The sequence below is a fragment of the Thermobia domestica genome, chromosome 12 (genome assembly GCF_964235325.1).
Source record: "Thermobia domestica chromosome 12, izTheDome1.hap1.1, whole genome shotgun sequence".
NCBI classification, from domain to species: domain Eukaryota; kingdom Metazoa; phylum Arthropoda; class Insecta; order Zygentoma; family Lepismatidae; genus Thermobia; species Thermobia domestica.
Genome location: NC_137465.1, coordinates 139,811,197 through 139,826,653, shown reverse-complemented (window position 1 = coordinate 139,826,653; position 15,457 = coordinate 139,811,197). Strand labels below are relative to the sequence as shown.

General features: G+C 36.0%; 2 protein-coding genes across 4 annotated transcripts in view; one reads left to right on the top strand and one right to left on the bottom strand.

Annotated features, from left to right (window-relative positions):
- Positions 1–4,112, bottom strand: part of LOC145666685 (protein FAM169B-like) — a 103,530-nt gene extending 99,418 nt beyond the window's left edge. The window contains exon 1 of one of the 2 annotated variants that reach the window (XM_081734163.1): positions 3,781–4,112. The gene's annotated coding sequence lies outside the window, so the exon portion shown is untranslated. Of the gene's footprint in view, positions 1–187; positions 292–3,780 lie in introns of those variants that run through there. The other variant, XM_081734164.1, reaches the window with a different exon arrangement.
- The window catches only part of Csk (C-terminal Src kinase), an 82,372-nt gene continuing 69,967 nt past the window's right edge, over positions 3,053–15,457 (top strand). Inside the window, exon 1 of one of the 2 annotated variants that reach the window (XM_081734162.1) lies at positions 3,053–3,320. The gene's annotated coding sequence lies outside the window, so the exon portion shown is untranslated. Of the gene's footprint in view, positions 3,445–15,457 lie in introns of both variants that reach the window. The other variant, XM_081734161.1, reaches the window with a different exon arrangement.

The window sequence follows — 15,457 nt, the reverse complement described above, 5'->3', positions numbered from 1 at the left end:
CAATAACGCATGGGTCAAGCGCAAAGTATTGAAAAAATACAACACTAAATTTTAGCAAAAGTAACAAATGCCATTATTATTATTATTATTATTATTATTATTATTATTATTATTATTTTGTGTGTGAAATAATAAATATTAGTTGGATCTAAGTTAACTTGCCTTTTATATGTATATTCATAATTACCTATTCTGGTAAATATTGGGAGATCATTCCGCAAGTCTTTGAAAAATTCTAAGTACGGCAACACAACACAAAAAATTATGAACATTATTATAAATGCTATGCCGGTTATCGTAAATAGCAAATTTTGCATCGTGTTGACTCGATTCGTTACGGAATGTGTCCGTTTATCTCTCAGAGGTAGAAAATAGTGTTTTCATTTAAACCACTACTCATACATACAACGGCGCCGATTATCCAAAATGTATGTGGGTGCATATCAAGGACCCTATAAATTGTTAGGGAAGTCTCGATATTTTAATTGATTTAGTTTTAGTTAAAATCTATTATGAACATTATCACAAAGGGCTGTGCTCTGATAAAGTAAAACAGTATTCGAAGTGAAAGAAAAGGAGAGGCAGTATGTTTTATTATGATTTTGACTCAACATACCAGCTATTTAAATATTGTCTTGATCACTTAAAAAAAAAAAGAGAGACGGTATGTCCTCATTACAGAAAATCCAGAGGCGGTAGGGCATACCACCGCATACCGTCTCACTTCGACCACTGAAGTAAAATATACCGGCACTATAAGGATAAATTGCAGCTGCCCTAGCTCAGTCGGTAACACGGCTGATTTAAACGCAAGAGAAACGGGTTCAAACCAAGATTATTTGTGTGGGTACCGTAGCCCCGAAGCACCCACGTAGTTGGCGCGTATGGATACATATAAAGAATGACCATACTAGCTCTTTCAAAAGTATACGATTTTAATGCTTCATTTCCTTTAACTTTTCACAAACGATCGTTTCATGGAACGAACTGGAAATAAAATAGCATTATTATTATTATTATTATTATTATTATTATTATTATTATTATTATTATTATTATTATTATTATTATTATTTTGCAGATGATGAACTTCATTCCGTAGTAGTTAGCATCAACGCAATGCAAATTACTCGTTTTGTTTACCAAATCTTTTCGGAGATTGTTACTGAATGAAACTACCAAGAGTACCTAGCATACATATTATTTGCTAGGAAAAAGTTTTTTTTTCTATGGAGCAATAATAATTTCGTAATGTCTTGAAAAGATATATTCAGTTAGGTTAGGGTTAGGTGGTAGAGCAGCCATGGCTGAACCTCGCCCGCTTCAATAAAGACATTTTCATTTCATTTCATTTCATTTCAGTTGGGATTACGATTTTACTATGGTGACTTAGCACGAGGAGATTTCGATAAGACATAAGGAAGCTCAGGAACTGGGCGAAAAATAGTGAGTAAAAAAGGCAAGTCATACAAAAGGTTCGTTGCAAAATTCTGGCTACAACAATGAAATGTAATAATTGCAAAAAATAACTCCTATCTCGATTATCGTGAAGTTTGTGTTGCTTTGACGCATACTGAATGTGCTAGCATGAATCGTAAAAAAAAAAAAAAAAAAAAAAAAAAAAATGCATACGCCTATGAGGTGTTAGAGTAAACATTGAAGAATTCAGCGATGGTCTGGAGTTAAATATTGCCGGAGCATTTATTCGATTTTACTCAACCTGTATTACCAATATTTCCGCACTACTACTTTCGGCCACTGTTTACTCAAACTCGGGGGAAAAATTTGAAATCACTGGGAGTATAAATGCTGAATGCAGTGCTCTTTAATGTGAGAGGTGTATATGACAGTGATGATTACATTACATATGTTATTTTTACGTTATTAGTTTGCAGTTTTTATAAGTGACATCATTTTACTTTGAGAATAAATCTCCACGGGGATAGACGTCATGAGAGTGGAAATTTAATCCAAAATTGACACTACACAGTGTTTCTCACTCATTTTACTTGTAGCACAGCAGTGACAACGCCAGAAGGGGCATGGGCTGGGTGGCTCTACACTGCATTCATACTTGTTTGTGCCTTGAGTAAAACTTTAAATATCTTTGATATATTTCAGTCTTTAGACGACTCTTTTCAGAAATCTGTTTTGTATGAGTTAGCGAGAACCAAAGCTTGTTTTTAGTAATGTTTATGAATAAGGTCAAAATGCCGTTTCCATCGAGACCTTCTTACCGAACACCTATATATCACAGATTCACTTCTCAAGACAGAACTTAAGAAAAACCTTCATTAAGATACAGGTATGAACACGAACATCTAGCTGCATCTTGTTCCTGACTGTTATCAGACATGTTGTATTGAATTGCAGATCAAGTAATATAAAGTTATACTCCTTGTTATACGAAAATAGCTGCCTCCAAAATTTTCTGTGCTTTCTCGTCGCCCACGAGGTTGTCACTGAATCAATGTCAATTAAATAGAATAATACATCAACCGCCTTATGCACAGTCGTTTTGAAGAATAATTAGCTTCATACTAAAGATCTGACTACTGCAGCAAATATATGTTAGTCGAACTCTTTAGTATCTCACTAATCACTCTTCAGAATGACTCTGCATAAGGCCCCAAATATTTTATTCAGTTCCAAAATCGCATGCAAGTGTGCGTCTGGTGTCTATGATATGCAATAGAATGTATTATTATGGGTCTATGTGTCAAGTTTGCATAATCTAAACACAACTGAACTACGTGTTTCACTTTATTATAATTGGAATAGCACTGATAATTATTGAGCCTTATGCAGTCTTTTTGATGAGTTATTAGTGCCATACTAAAGAGTTTGACTAATATGTGTTTCCTGCAGTAGTAAGGCCTTTAGTATGATTCTAATCATACTTCGAAACGACTCAGCATCAGGCGGACTTTTTCCAGATTTTGCTGTCCGGAAAAGATTTGTACGGAATGACCACTCTCTAATCAGTTTGTTTTACTGCGTAGTGAAAGTAAATTACGTCTCGGAGTAAGGTAAACCTGGCAACAATTTATGTGCTGACGTATGGGTTTGGCTTTGAAAGATTTTTATAAAGTTTTCTCTCTTTAAAACCACTGAAAATAAAATTTACTACTATTAATTCTGGATTTCTTTTGAAGTTGTATTTACTATTGTCAACATGCCTCATAATTAAATATATTTCCACGCCCGGAAGTACAGTTCCCAAAGTCCCTGTTAAAGATGGTGGATGGTGTTCAGAGTGCTGATGGGAAGTGTTGAATTTTTTTATGTAGTTATAGATAGCACGAACTGACATTCAAAACGTAAGTGGCAAGTGATGTGTGGTTGCTGCAATTAAATAAATGAATGTGAAAAGAAGAGAATAACACTTTCAATTTGAATACGTGTCAAAGTAACTATAGGGAACTTTTTACGTCGTTGGTTCAGGTCAGTGGAATTTAGGTTATCTTAATTAGGTCTGTAGGTAAACAGCAGATTCATCCTAATTTATCCGTTTTTTAAATGAAGTAAGGAAAAAATAAACCATAAATAAGTTAATATAAATATCAGTTCTCGCACTTAGTGTTTTATTCATTCGAACTTCAAGCTCGTAGCTTCTCCAGAAATTACATAGTAGAGAAAAGCTAATTTTATGTAAATCCTGAATCTAATCAAAATCATTGCATGTCTTGGTTATACAATTGACAACACAATAATTTCGTGTATTCTGAAATAAAATGTTATTAGTGAACTAGTTATTTGCCAAAATATAAATTTACTTACCATTTATGGAGCGATCAGACCCTTCTCTGCACCGAAGCTCCGAAGTCTGACTGACACATAGCGTATATATAGATGAAGGCATAATCATTCAACTTCTCAACCTAAGAGTTGTCGATTTTGTGTTTAACGTTGAGAGTAATGTTATATTCAGTTTGGAGTTCTATATGAATGACAGAATTTTCAATTTGTTTACTGATATTTATCTTTGAATTGCCTGTGTTCATGCATCAACAGATTTTTAATTCGACATTAATGCCAATAAAGTTACTAATAGCCTACCACCGTAAAAATTTATAATTAGAAAAAAAAAGGCATTTACTCTGAAGTTGGTTCTCTGCCTGGTTTTCGACAAAAAGCATAATAGAAGCTACAATATTTATAAAATCATCAATTTTTCGGAGTACCTTAAAAGGCTATAATGTAGGGTAGGGTAGAGCTGGGTTAGCTTATGGTTAGGAAGTTTGGACCCATTTTGTTAAAATTAATAGAGTATCGGTATAATTTCTCGTCTCCGCGTAAAAATACTAATGAAGTGTGTCTATACCTGCAGCCATGTTCAAAGTACAAATGCTCGTTAGTTTCCCCACAATCCAACCATTCGGTATACGTACCTTACACAAAGTAGTTCTCTTCGTTTGCTAAATAGTTGCATGTTTATAACCGCTTATATAATTTCCACTCGTTACATATTATGAAGCACACAAACAAGGACATAGTTAATTTCCTCGCTGAAAATTTTCAAAATTTTGCTAGAATCGGACCACCAACCTTAGTACTTAACCCGAAAAAAGTATTACTACCAAGTATTTGTATACAAGGAGTTAACTGCCAAAATGATGGCCCCGGAATAGAAGATTACGCAGAAATGAACGTAAGCAGAAGAAAGATAGCATGATGATAACAAATAAGGTCATAACTAGTGTAGGGTGATTATTTAACGAGAAAAAGGAAGTGAAATTCTGTACTAGGGCCTACGTGGAGTTCGCATATTTATGCGATTAGGTAAACAAGCAATAGAACAATATGGCAGTGTTTCAAACCCACTATTTTATTAACTAAACTAGAACGTGTATGCTGCAGTAATAAAGAGAACTACAGAAATGTAAAGAGGAAACCGCAAGATTTTACTTTTGACTCTTACAGTTACTGCAACCGATTCATCTGACCCGGTTCGTGGAGCAGTTAGGAGTCATTTCCCCAAGAACGATTCAATTCATGAGACCAATCTAGGACACAGTTCCTCGGAACAGACAACCGTGTTACTCTACCCCTGAACTCAATGCGGAGAATAGAAACATCTTTAGGAACTGCTTCCCAAACTACTCTGGAAACCGTTAGATTTATCAGTTCTTAAACAACCGTAATTCACAAATTCTCAAAAATGTGGATCAGAAAAACAGCCACATAAAACTTACATACCGGTACTTTAAATGAAGAGAAAACCAGTTTCTAAATTAACCTAATCCAAACTATGCGCAATCTCCAACTACGATATTTAATTCTCAGCTAAAAATTTCAAAAAGAAAAAATGTAAGATGTAGTCAGCTTGTATTTGGAAATACATGGGGGGCTACTGCCCCCAAGCCCCCCCTAAAACATATTTATTTTAGCGGGTAAATACCCGGGTATTTACCCAAAATGGGTATTTTAGTGGGTAATTTATGTTTCAATTATCCATAAATGGATTTTATCGTTGTCAATGAAAAATATAATGGTCATTTGTATCACCTGCAACAGGAATACTAAATAACGACTTAACCATTTTTTCTAGTAATTAACGAATGAATTTGATATTTATTAAGTAAAAAAAATACGGGTTTCCTAGCTACTCACCATCATATTTCTTTTTACTTATTCTAAATTTCCTTCTATTACCCTTCGCGGAAAATAATTGACCATTCTACCCCAAGAACTTTTACCTTAGTGTGCCGCTAAGACGTCCAATCAGCTAGGCGATAGTGGACCAAACCAACACGAAAATATAAAATTTATGATCGAACATAGCTATCGATGATTAACAAAAGTGAAGTCAGTTGTCACCAAACCAATCATACACTATTATTAAGTATTCTGCCTACCAGTAGCTCCTGGTATTAATGACACGGAATTTAGGTTCTTCCTTAGGTTCGCGTAGGATGAAACTGCTTTCTCCATTTTTCTCAATCTGGTGCATCTTCTTCCAATACCTTCTCCAGTTTTTCAAATCACCGATGAACACACTAACTAGACTATTTAAATAACAGCAGGATCTATATTACTAAAATAAATAACCATGTTTTCTTTTAGTTTGCCCAATATATTCTTGTCGGAAAATGAATTATTAATAATTACTTTCCTATTTTGAGGATCTAAAGTTCACAACAATTTTATTATACATATATATTTTTAACATTACCTTAAAAAATTGAATAGTACAGATGAAAAACAACTTTTTTTGATAATTAAGAAAATTGAACTGATGTTCCAGATACAGCTGGTTACTTTCTTCACGCAAAATAATGTTATGTTTGGTATTTCATCTATAGGTAATGAAACGTACTGAATTGTCAATTATGCAAAGAATTATACCAATAAGTTTCTTACCTTTCATTCCTGGTTTACTGAACTAATAAATTCAGTCTGTTTAAGAAATTACACTGTAACAACTAAACTGTTAATATAGTTATATCAAAGTAAAGAAACTCGGCTTTAGTAAGTAATAACGTAGAAAATACTTAGAAACTAAACAAATTACACATTTACCCAATTTGCCATTCTGTAGACGTAATTGTATGATTGCGAAAGTTGCAGAATAATCAAAGTAACTAAATTTAATAAATTGGTCGATCAAATTATTTATTAAATATGCCGTTGAGAGAAAATTATTCATAAAATGAGGAATAACACTTCGTAAAATACTTAAATAACGAATTCCTTATTTTTGGTGTTCACTAAATGGAGTTTAACATTAACACTAATGCTTTGTGAAAGTGTTTTATTGGAATAGCATATTTAAAATATTTGTATGATGAACAACGTTAAGGTGTATAGTAACTCCGTGAAGGTAATATTTAGACTTCAACTTATTCAGTATAGAGCAGCAATTAATCTGTACCATATTTGGAACACTATAAAACAACCATAGATTTTACCATCCTACTCAGAATCAACAGTAAGATCAGAGTCGGAATCATCACACAATTCGGAATCATCGCAAACTTTACATTTAAAACTGAGCCTGTCACCCAAACGTACAACAAATAGGGTTTATATACGATTTCTATGTATGCAATCTAACCACCTAACCTAAGGCTTGAAGTCATACTATTATTTCTTCATTTTTAGGACTCTTAGGCCGTGTCCAAAAGTGCATAGTGCACACTTCGAGGATGCACACTCGAAGTCTACAAATGGAGTGCACACTAAATAGTGTACACTTCGTAAAATTAGCTTTTGATCAGCGCTAGGTTACAGCGCCTCGTTATGGTGGAATATGGAACATTGATAACAAAAGAAGGGAGAATTTCGCGTACTAGAAAAAATTAGCATGCTTTTTTTTTTTTTTTTTTTTAGATTAATGACTTTCCAGTTATATTAAAGATAAATAAACCGTACAGATTGACTATATGGGGTAACCATAAAATGATTTAAGAGTTTTTTTCATGTATGCCAACAGCTTCAGCTTTGCCGTGCCTGCAAATATTTGTCATTTTGGGTATTTCACGCGCAGATTAACAAGAGCGGAGCATAAATGCAATACATATATAATATATGTGTGCGTTGTCTTATGTGCACAATAAACTCGCAACAGCATAAAAAACACTAAACTATTAGCGATATTCTACTTTATTAGGCGTGCTTGCGGAGGGAATATTTAATAATCTCCCGAAAGAAGAGTAGCACTGGTGATTAGGGCGCTGAAGACACTTTTGCGAATTAGTTTAGGAATTTTATTGCAACTATAAGTAGGCAACGTACAAGAGCGTTAGGACACCGAGGGGAGCGGTATTTACAATAATGTGGCACAAAACTACTTTGGGAGAGGGTTGATACTGAGTATAATTGCTTCCTGTACGGTAGATTACACAACAATGACAGTATAATTGTTGTAGTTCTACTGTATTCTTTCAGTTCAGGCATACTGATTGAACTGTTTCTACCATATTGCGCTAATATTGAAGTTCCGTAGATGTTATTCTTTCACTGTGAATTTATTGATTTTACCTGGAAATCATCGAAATAGTGTCTCCGTATTCTTAATCTACAGCAAAAGTTAATACATAGAAGGATGACAAGGAAAGATATGGTAAAGTTGAACAACATGAGGACCAAAATTACAGGAAAAAGCTATTATGTCGCTATGAAATACCAATTTATAAGGATAATGCATACTCAAGGCGGATAACCCTAATTAAAGTAGTATGGTAAAAATAACAAAAAAAGTGAGATTACTATCTTATAAGCCTGCTTGAATGGAGTTCTGTATATTGTATACACTTCAACATTTACGTGCATTTTACTACGCTTTCGGCGCCCTACATCTCTCTTGAAATATACTCTCCTACATGCTTCCCACTGCGAAAATGGTTATTCAGTAACGAAACAAATTCCCTCGTCCAAATATAAACGTAAAATAAACTACTAAAAATATAATAAGAATTTTATGAAAATTAAGAGACGGTTTTATGAAAAAATACAGTATGTAATGTAATGGCTCTCATTGTTCAACTATACGGAAGAAATTATTTGTTCATAATCTTTTAATACTGGGTACAGTAATGGGATTATATGAATTAAGAGGAAGGCAAGTCTTTACTTTGGACATTTCTTTCAATGAATCGTTCTTATTTCGTATGAATCTAACATCCTGAGCATGAATATGAGGTTCAAGTTGTCATTAATTCCCCGTAAATACCTCATTTGATGATACCTGAAGATTCACTGTGAGCTGTCATATAATAGAATAAATTTTATCTACCAGGTATACTTATAGTGCCCAATCGAGGTAGAAGCACCTCAGCTGGGAAGAGAATAAACATCAACAACAATAGTCAGTGTAATGTAATGTAATCTTTGTTGTGGTGTCCGAGACAGTATAGAACCGTTTGCATTACATTTTCTTGTATTTCTTGGATGAAATGATTCTTTCATTCAAGTCTCGATTTCATTCAAAGGCCTTATTAAATTATATTCTTGTTGATGGTTGTTCTTTTCCCAGGTGTTATCACATCGATTGGAGACTGCCCTGTAGGTTTATGTAACATTAATTTTTTTATATGACAGCTCACATTGAAGCTTTAGACACACTCAAATGCATGCCTTACCAACATGGAGAGAGGTTCGTGAACCCATCCCTATTTGTAGGGCTCTGAAAGGTAAACCAATAGCCACTGAGAAAGAAATGGAATTGAATTGTTCATAACATTCCTTCTGACAATGCTGAATTTTTTGTTCGGGCAGAAAAGCAGTTGGTTTTGGGCTTCACGAACACCCCCTTGGTACCGTAAGGGTTAATATCCACCTTACTAAGTTAAGCTATACTAAACTGTTTGCAGCTTACGTGTGTGATTGCATCCATACGGTTCACAAAAGGTGACAAAGAACTTAATGATTTACTTGAGTGAGAACCAATAGTTGTATTGCACATGAACCCAGCGATAGAGGTGCCGGGCTTTCTTTCGATACTGAAACATCAGGAATATCTATTTCTAATAGTTCAGCTATTTCTATCGCAGATGGTGTACTTGTAACGGTATTCGAAAAAGTACTTCAAGCCGTTTCACATGAGCTTGGCACTTAAAACACTTTTTCAAATAATTTGTCATTTTCAGAACTTGCACACAATACCTTTGTTTTTGGCTTTAAAGAATGCCATGCATGACCCTTCTTCCCCATGTTATATTTCTAGTCTTTCAAAACACTGTTGAAATTTCTGGACAAAGTATTGACATGTGATGAGAAGTGGGTCCTGTACGAAGCTCGATGGCGTCGTCATCATTGGTTAAAATCCCATGAACCGGTTCCAAAACAGCTGAAACCAGCAATGCAGCAGGAAGTCCTCCTGTGTGTTTGGTGGACTGCTCTCGACATCGTGCATCGGGAACTGCTACTGGCTGGTCAGAACAGAACATCAATGCAACTGTCTACTGTCAGCAGTTGAGTCGTGTTCAAGAAAAACTCAAAACCCTGGAGCAAGCACTTCTCAGTCGCTAATAGGTTCTCCCGTTACGGGACAACGCTATACCCCACATGGCTAGAATGACCCGGGACACCATCTTACGCCTTGGATGGAAAACTATTGCATCCATTATACTCCCCGGACATTGCACCGTCCGATTATCACTTGTTCCACTCCTTGGTCACTCACCTTAGAGGACTCCAGCTCAACTGCATAATAGAGATGCAAAATGCACTTGATACCTTCTTCGCTTCCTTCAGGGTAAATCAATGTATACCGCGAAGGAATCCATGCCCATCCCGAACGTTGGCAGAAGGTCGTTGATACTGATGCGTACTATTTTTGATCATCCAGGTACGTCTTAGGTGACATATCGATGCTTTAAGGTGATAGGTCAAAAAGCGACAGAACTTTCTTCGTTACTTTTATACATACTACCTACTTATATAAATATTACTGTATAAGTTCTAGTATCTCGAGTTCGGGAAGTCGGAATATCAAAATTCCTTCAGATTATTGCTCATTTTGGTCTAGTTTACAAAATATATAAAAATCAAATGGTGTCCTTTTTGCTTCCTTGGTCAGTTTTTGTTCGAATATCTCGAGTTCCGAAATTCGGAATGTCAGAATTCCTTCAGATTCGTGTTCCTCGTGGTCTAGTTTACAAAATATATTTGGTCTAGGAATTAATTCGTGCGGGTGGACAAGAGATGGCGCAACGAACGGAGCGTCCCACAGTTCCGTGTATCCACACATGTGTTGCAAACCTCTGTCATCGCGTATCGTTCGTAGTATAGGGCAGTGGATTAAAGCGTCAACAACACCAGTTTGTAGTTAAGTGAACATGGCGCAATTTGTGCCTGATAAAGTGTTTTTGCGGGGTGTCCTGCTGCATTACTTTAACATGCAGAAAAGTGCGACTGAAAGTCATCGTATTTTGGTGGAAGTGTATGGTGACCATGCTCTAGCTGAGCGAACGTATCAGAAGTGGTTTGCAGGGTTTAGAAGTGGTGATTTCGGCTTGGCAGACCAAGAGCGAGCTGGACAGCCAAAAAAATTTCAAGACGAAGAATTGACAGCATTGCTCGAGCAGGATTCGTGTCAAACGCAGGAACAACTTGCAGCAGCATTAGGCGTTGATCAAACAACAGTCTCCAAACCCTTGAAAGCCATGGGAATGATTCAAAAGATGTCACATTGGGTTCCACATGAATTGAAAGACAGAGACGTTGAAAGACGAAAAACCATTTGCGAATTGCTGCTTCAACGACAGAGCAGAAAGGGGTTTCTGCATCGAATTATTACGGGTGATGAGAAGTGGATCCATTACGAGAACCCTAAACGAAAAAAGGCCTGGGTGAAACCAGGTGAACCAGGTCCATCACAACCAAAACGAGATATTCACTGTGCAAAGGTTATGCTGTGCATATGGTGGGATATGAAAGGTGTGGTGTACTATGAGCTGCTGCAACCGGGTGAAACTATGAATTGAGAACGTTATCGACGACAATTAATGCGTTTGAAGCAAGCTCTGGCCAGAACACGACCAGAATGGGAGAACAGACATGATAAACTTATTGTTCAACATGATAACGCTCGCCCACATGTCGCAAAACCGGTCAAAACCTATTTAGAAAATGTCGGATGGGAAGTTTTACCCCACCCGCCGTATTCACCAGACGTTGCTCCTTCGGACTACTACTTGTTCGATTGCATGAACAACGATTTGATTGGACAGCGGTTTATTCTTCAGAAGATATCGAAACATGGGTCTCTGACTGGATCGCTTCCAAGGATGAGGACTTCTTTCGCCACGGAATCCGTACATTGCCTGACAGATAGGCGAAAGTGGTGGCTAGCGATGGACAATATTTTTCTTAAGGTATTTATGTATTTTGTGTTTGTACTACAGCTTCAATGTGTGCGTACCAACCGCACGAATTAATTCCTAGACCAAATATGAAAATCAGGTGGGGCCCAGTTTGCATCCCTGCAGCCGAAAATTACATTGGAAGTACCATTAAAGAAATAATAATAATAATAATAAGCAAAGAATCCCATGTCAGTATTTGTAACACACAAGTTCACATCAGTACATATGGTTTAGAACCCCTCACTTTTCTGATTTTAAAATATGGCAACCCTAATGTAGCTGTTGACTTGTACAACCATCGAACTATCCCTTTCGCACAGTGCTGCACATATTACCATAATAGTCTTGGAGCAAATAAAAAAAGTTAAAACACACATATAAATCAATACAATTGTCTCGGTTGATAGATGCTTTCACAATTGTTAAAAGGTGTAATTAAAAACAGCAAACATTGTTTCTGCTTTAAAAAGGAGAAACATGGTTTCGCTTATAAAACCACAAACACGGTTTCGGCAGCTTCCGCTTTCGAAAAGAGCTTTTGCGGTTTCCGTTTGGAAATCCGCTTTTGCGGTTTCGGTTTTCAGAAAACTGGTTTTCTCAAAAGTCGAAAACCGCAAATGTCACAAAAATTCAAAAGCACTAATCCAAACCCACATTAACCGTGCTGTCAACCTCCAACTTTAGAAATATTTCTAATTTTCTGGAAGTCCCGGTTTATACTAACAAGCAGGCCACACTTTTTCTTCAAAACTTCGTCTTTTTTACTGGAATATTGGACACATCTTTCACCACACCATCAAGCGTACTCATAGCAGCCCCATGTTCCAAATTTTGATTTCCCAGGGAAATTATTGACGTTGGTATCTGCGAGAAATTTGAAAAGATGAATGTGAGATCATTCTTTACAGATGTCTGTCCAAGTAACTCCTGAGCAATTGTAATGGAAGAACCATCCTCTTCATCAAATTCATTGTCAGTCTCGGTAATTTTGTCGAAATGCTCGGCTAGTAAAAAACTTTTTCCAACCATGATCCCCACTTCGTCAAAACTGGGATTGGAGGCAGTGGTATATCTGGTCCAGTGTCTTTGAAAACTCTAACTCTAGAATGTGCTTTAACAAAGATCATCTTTATATTTGAAATAAGCACGACAAATTGGGACAATGCACGAACAGTTCCTGCAATTCTGTGCAAGGCGTGGGCCAGGCATGTCAAACGTAACATTTGGGGGAAAATAAATAAGTGCCACACTTGCCTTCTTCATATATGTTGCTGGATCAGTCAGGAAGAGAAGAACACGGTCATGTTTTATTCCGGCAGGCCAAAGTAGATTCAGAACACTGATAAATACTTGAGATATTGTGGAGCTGTTGGTTTTCTCCACAACGTTTGCTGTTAGAAGAAAAATCTTCGATTGTTTGTCCATGGTCCATAGTCCCAGTTATAACGTTACAGATGAATCTACCCACAGCATCAGTAGTTTCGTCTATGGAAATGAAAATATTATTATCTCTAACTTTACTTCGAATATTTTTCAATGACATCAATATGTGCATCCTCTAAGTGTCTTTCTTAATGTAGATTCGCAGGTTACTTCAAGCTTTTATTATTATTATTATTATTATTATTTAACAACTTTTCAGAGACGGGTCCCACTTTAAAAAGAAGGATGTTGGCAAAACCATGGTTTTTATTGAAAAAACAAAAAAAAAAAACAGTTTTTTTGTTTAAACCCGGTTTTTTGGTTTAAACCAGTTTTTTTTTTTTTTTTTGGTTTGGTTTAAATAATTTACTCTATGTATTTAAATTAGATATGGACAGAAATTAGTTTGTTTCGCCTTGGTGTTATTATGCAACAACAAGGTTATGCTGGAAGGGGTCACATAAGCTTAAAGCTGAATCCAAACGTTTGTCCATTTCGACAGGAAACCGGGACTAATTGGTCACAAATGTGATTACCGACTCACTCACAAAGGACTCCTGATAAAAACACGTTGTACTGATCTTTACATAGGCATAGTTGTTAATATAATTGTCAGGAGTCATTTCAGAAGGACAAAATGCTTTACAGTTACACAAGTAAAAACATTATACTGAATTATATATAAATCGGGAAACTCCCGCCTTAGCCATTGGGAAAATTCTGTTATTACTTTAAATGTATTTGTATGTAAAATTTTAAGGTCAGCGTATCATAATCACTACGCTAAAACTGAGGTATTAAATTACAAATTTGATATGTAGATATCATTCAATAAAATTAAAACAAAGTCGAATCCAAGCTGATGTTGGAATCTACGTAGGCAGTTGATACATTTTACCAATTTCTATCAATATATTTAAGCAACCTTAGCTTCTTTATAAAACAACAGGCATTCAGGCAAGTAGAAATATATAATTTGGTTTCGTTTCGTATGTTTAAGCTTAACATCCTTATGAAATACCAAGGTTATCACGGAGAAGACTTTCGCTTAAAGGGATACCTCGAATCGCTACTTGGTTTACACTTGAAAGATGGGTTGTGGTTCGACCGAGAATTAAACACGGGACCCCTTGAATAAAAGGTGAAAAGTAGATAAACGGAATGCAGATGGTGTGATATGTGGAGACGTCACCATGAAGTTCACACGATTTAAAGCATTTTTCGTTTTTTTTTTCTTTTTTGGGTTTAAACCAGTTGGTTAAAAAAAAAAAAAAAACAGCTGGTTTAAACCAGCCAACCCTGTTTATCTACATTGCACTTCTTTGGCAATAGTTGAATAGTTTTATCTGCATTGCACTTCTTGTCAGTTGCTGTCTTCTGCTTCGTGGTACTTAAATACTGTGTCACAAAATAACGTTTCTTAGCACGAACAGATTTTTCACAAATTTTGCAAAATTACATGGACCCATCTGTTGAAAATACGTCCAGTCCAGATTCTTTTACAAAGTCAGCAATTTTGCCTTTCAGCGAAAGTCCAACCTTTGGCATAGTGAGAAAGGAACGGCAACTCTCACAACAGCGCCAAGAAGCAAACAAGACTGAATTCCTTTAACTGAAGAAATCATTTATCATTTCAGCATTTGCTACCTTTTGTTTTTGCCAGGAATTTGTGGGACTCGGTTGGTCAATAATACCGTGATTCAGCTCCTGGGGCGGCCGGCAAGAAACTTTAAATTCCTTATCTCACTGAGTGACAGTGCGTTCCGCTCTTTTAGTTAGCAACGTGACATGCATTTCCCGTTGCAAGGAAAATTTAAGAACAAGCAGTCAGGAAATGGTGCATTTGGCAATAACTTCGGCTCTATAATTATCAAACTCATTTTTTATTCCAAAATTCCCAAACGTCTAATACAGTAGGTGACGTAGGATGTCTGAATTAATGTAGGTATATCGTTAAGGTGGCAATACTGTTCACCACATTATCTATATGTGCATATGTATTACTAAGCACCTCACACATCTACTTATCTATCTATTTTAACAGCGATATTAATTTACGTTGAGCATGTAAAACTTACTCTTCAAAATAAAAAAGTGGATGAATTCAGATACTCCTTGCATTTATTTATTTATTTGTAAGAAGTAAGTGTGCGGTTATGTTCCATTTGTGTACTTGGGCCCCTCCTGTCCTTATTTGGGCGCAATCTTTGGGATTCTTCACCCCT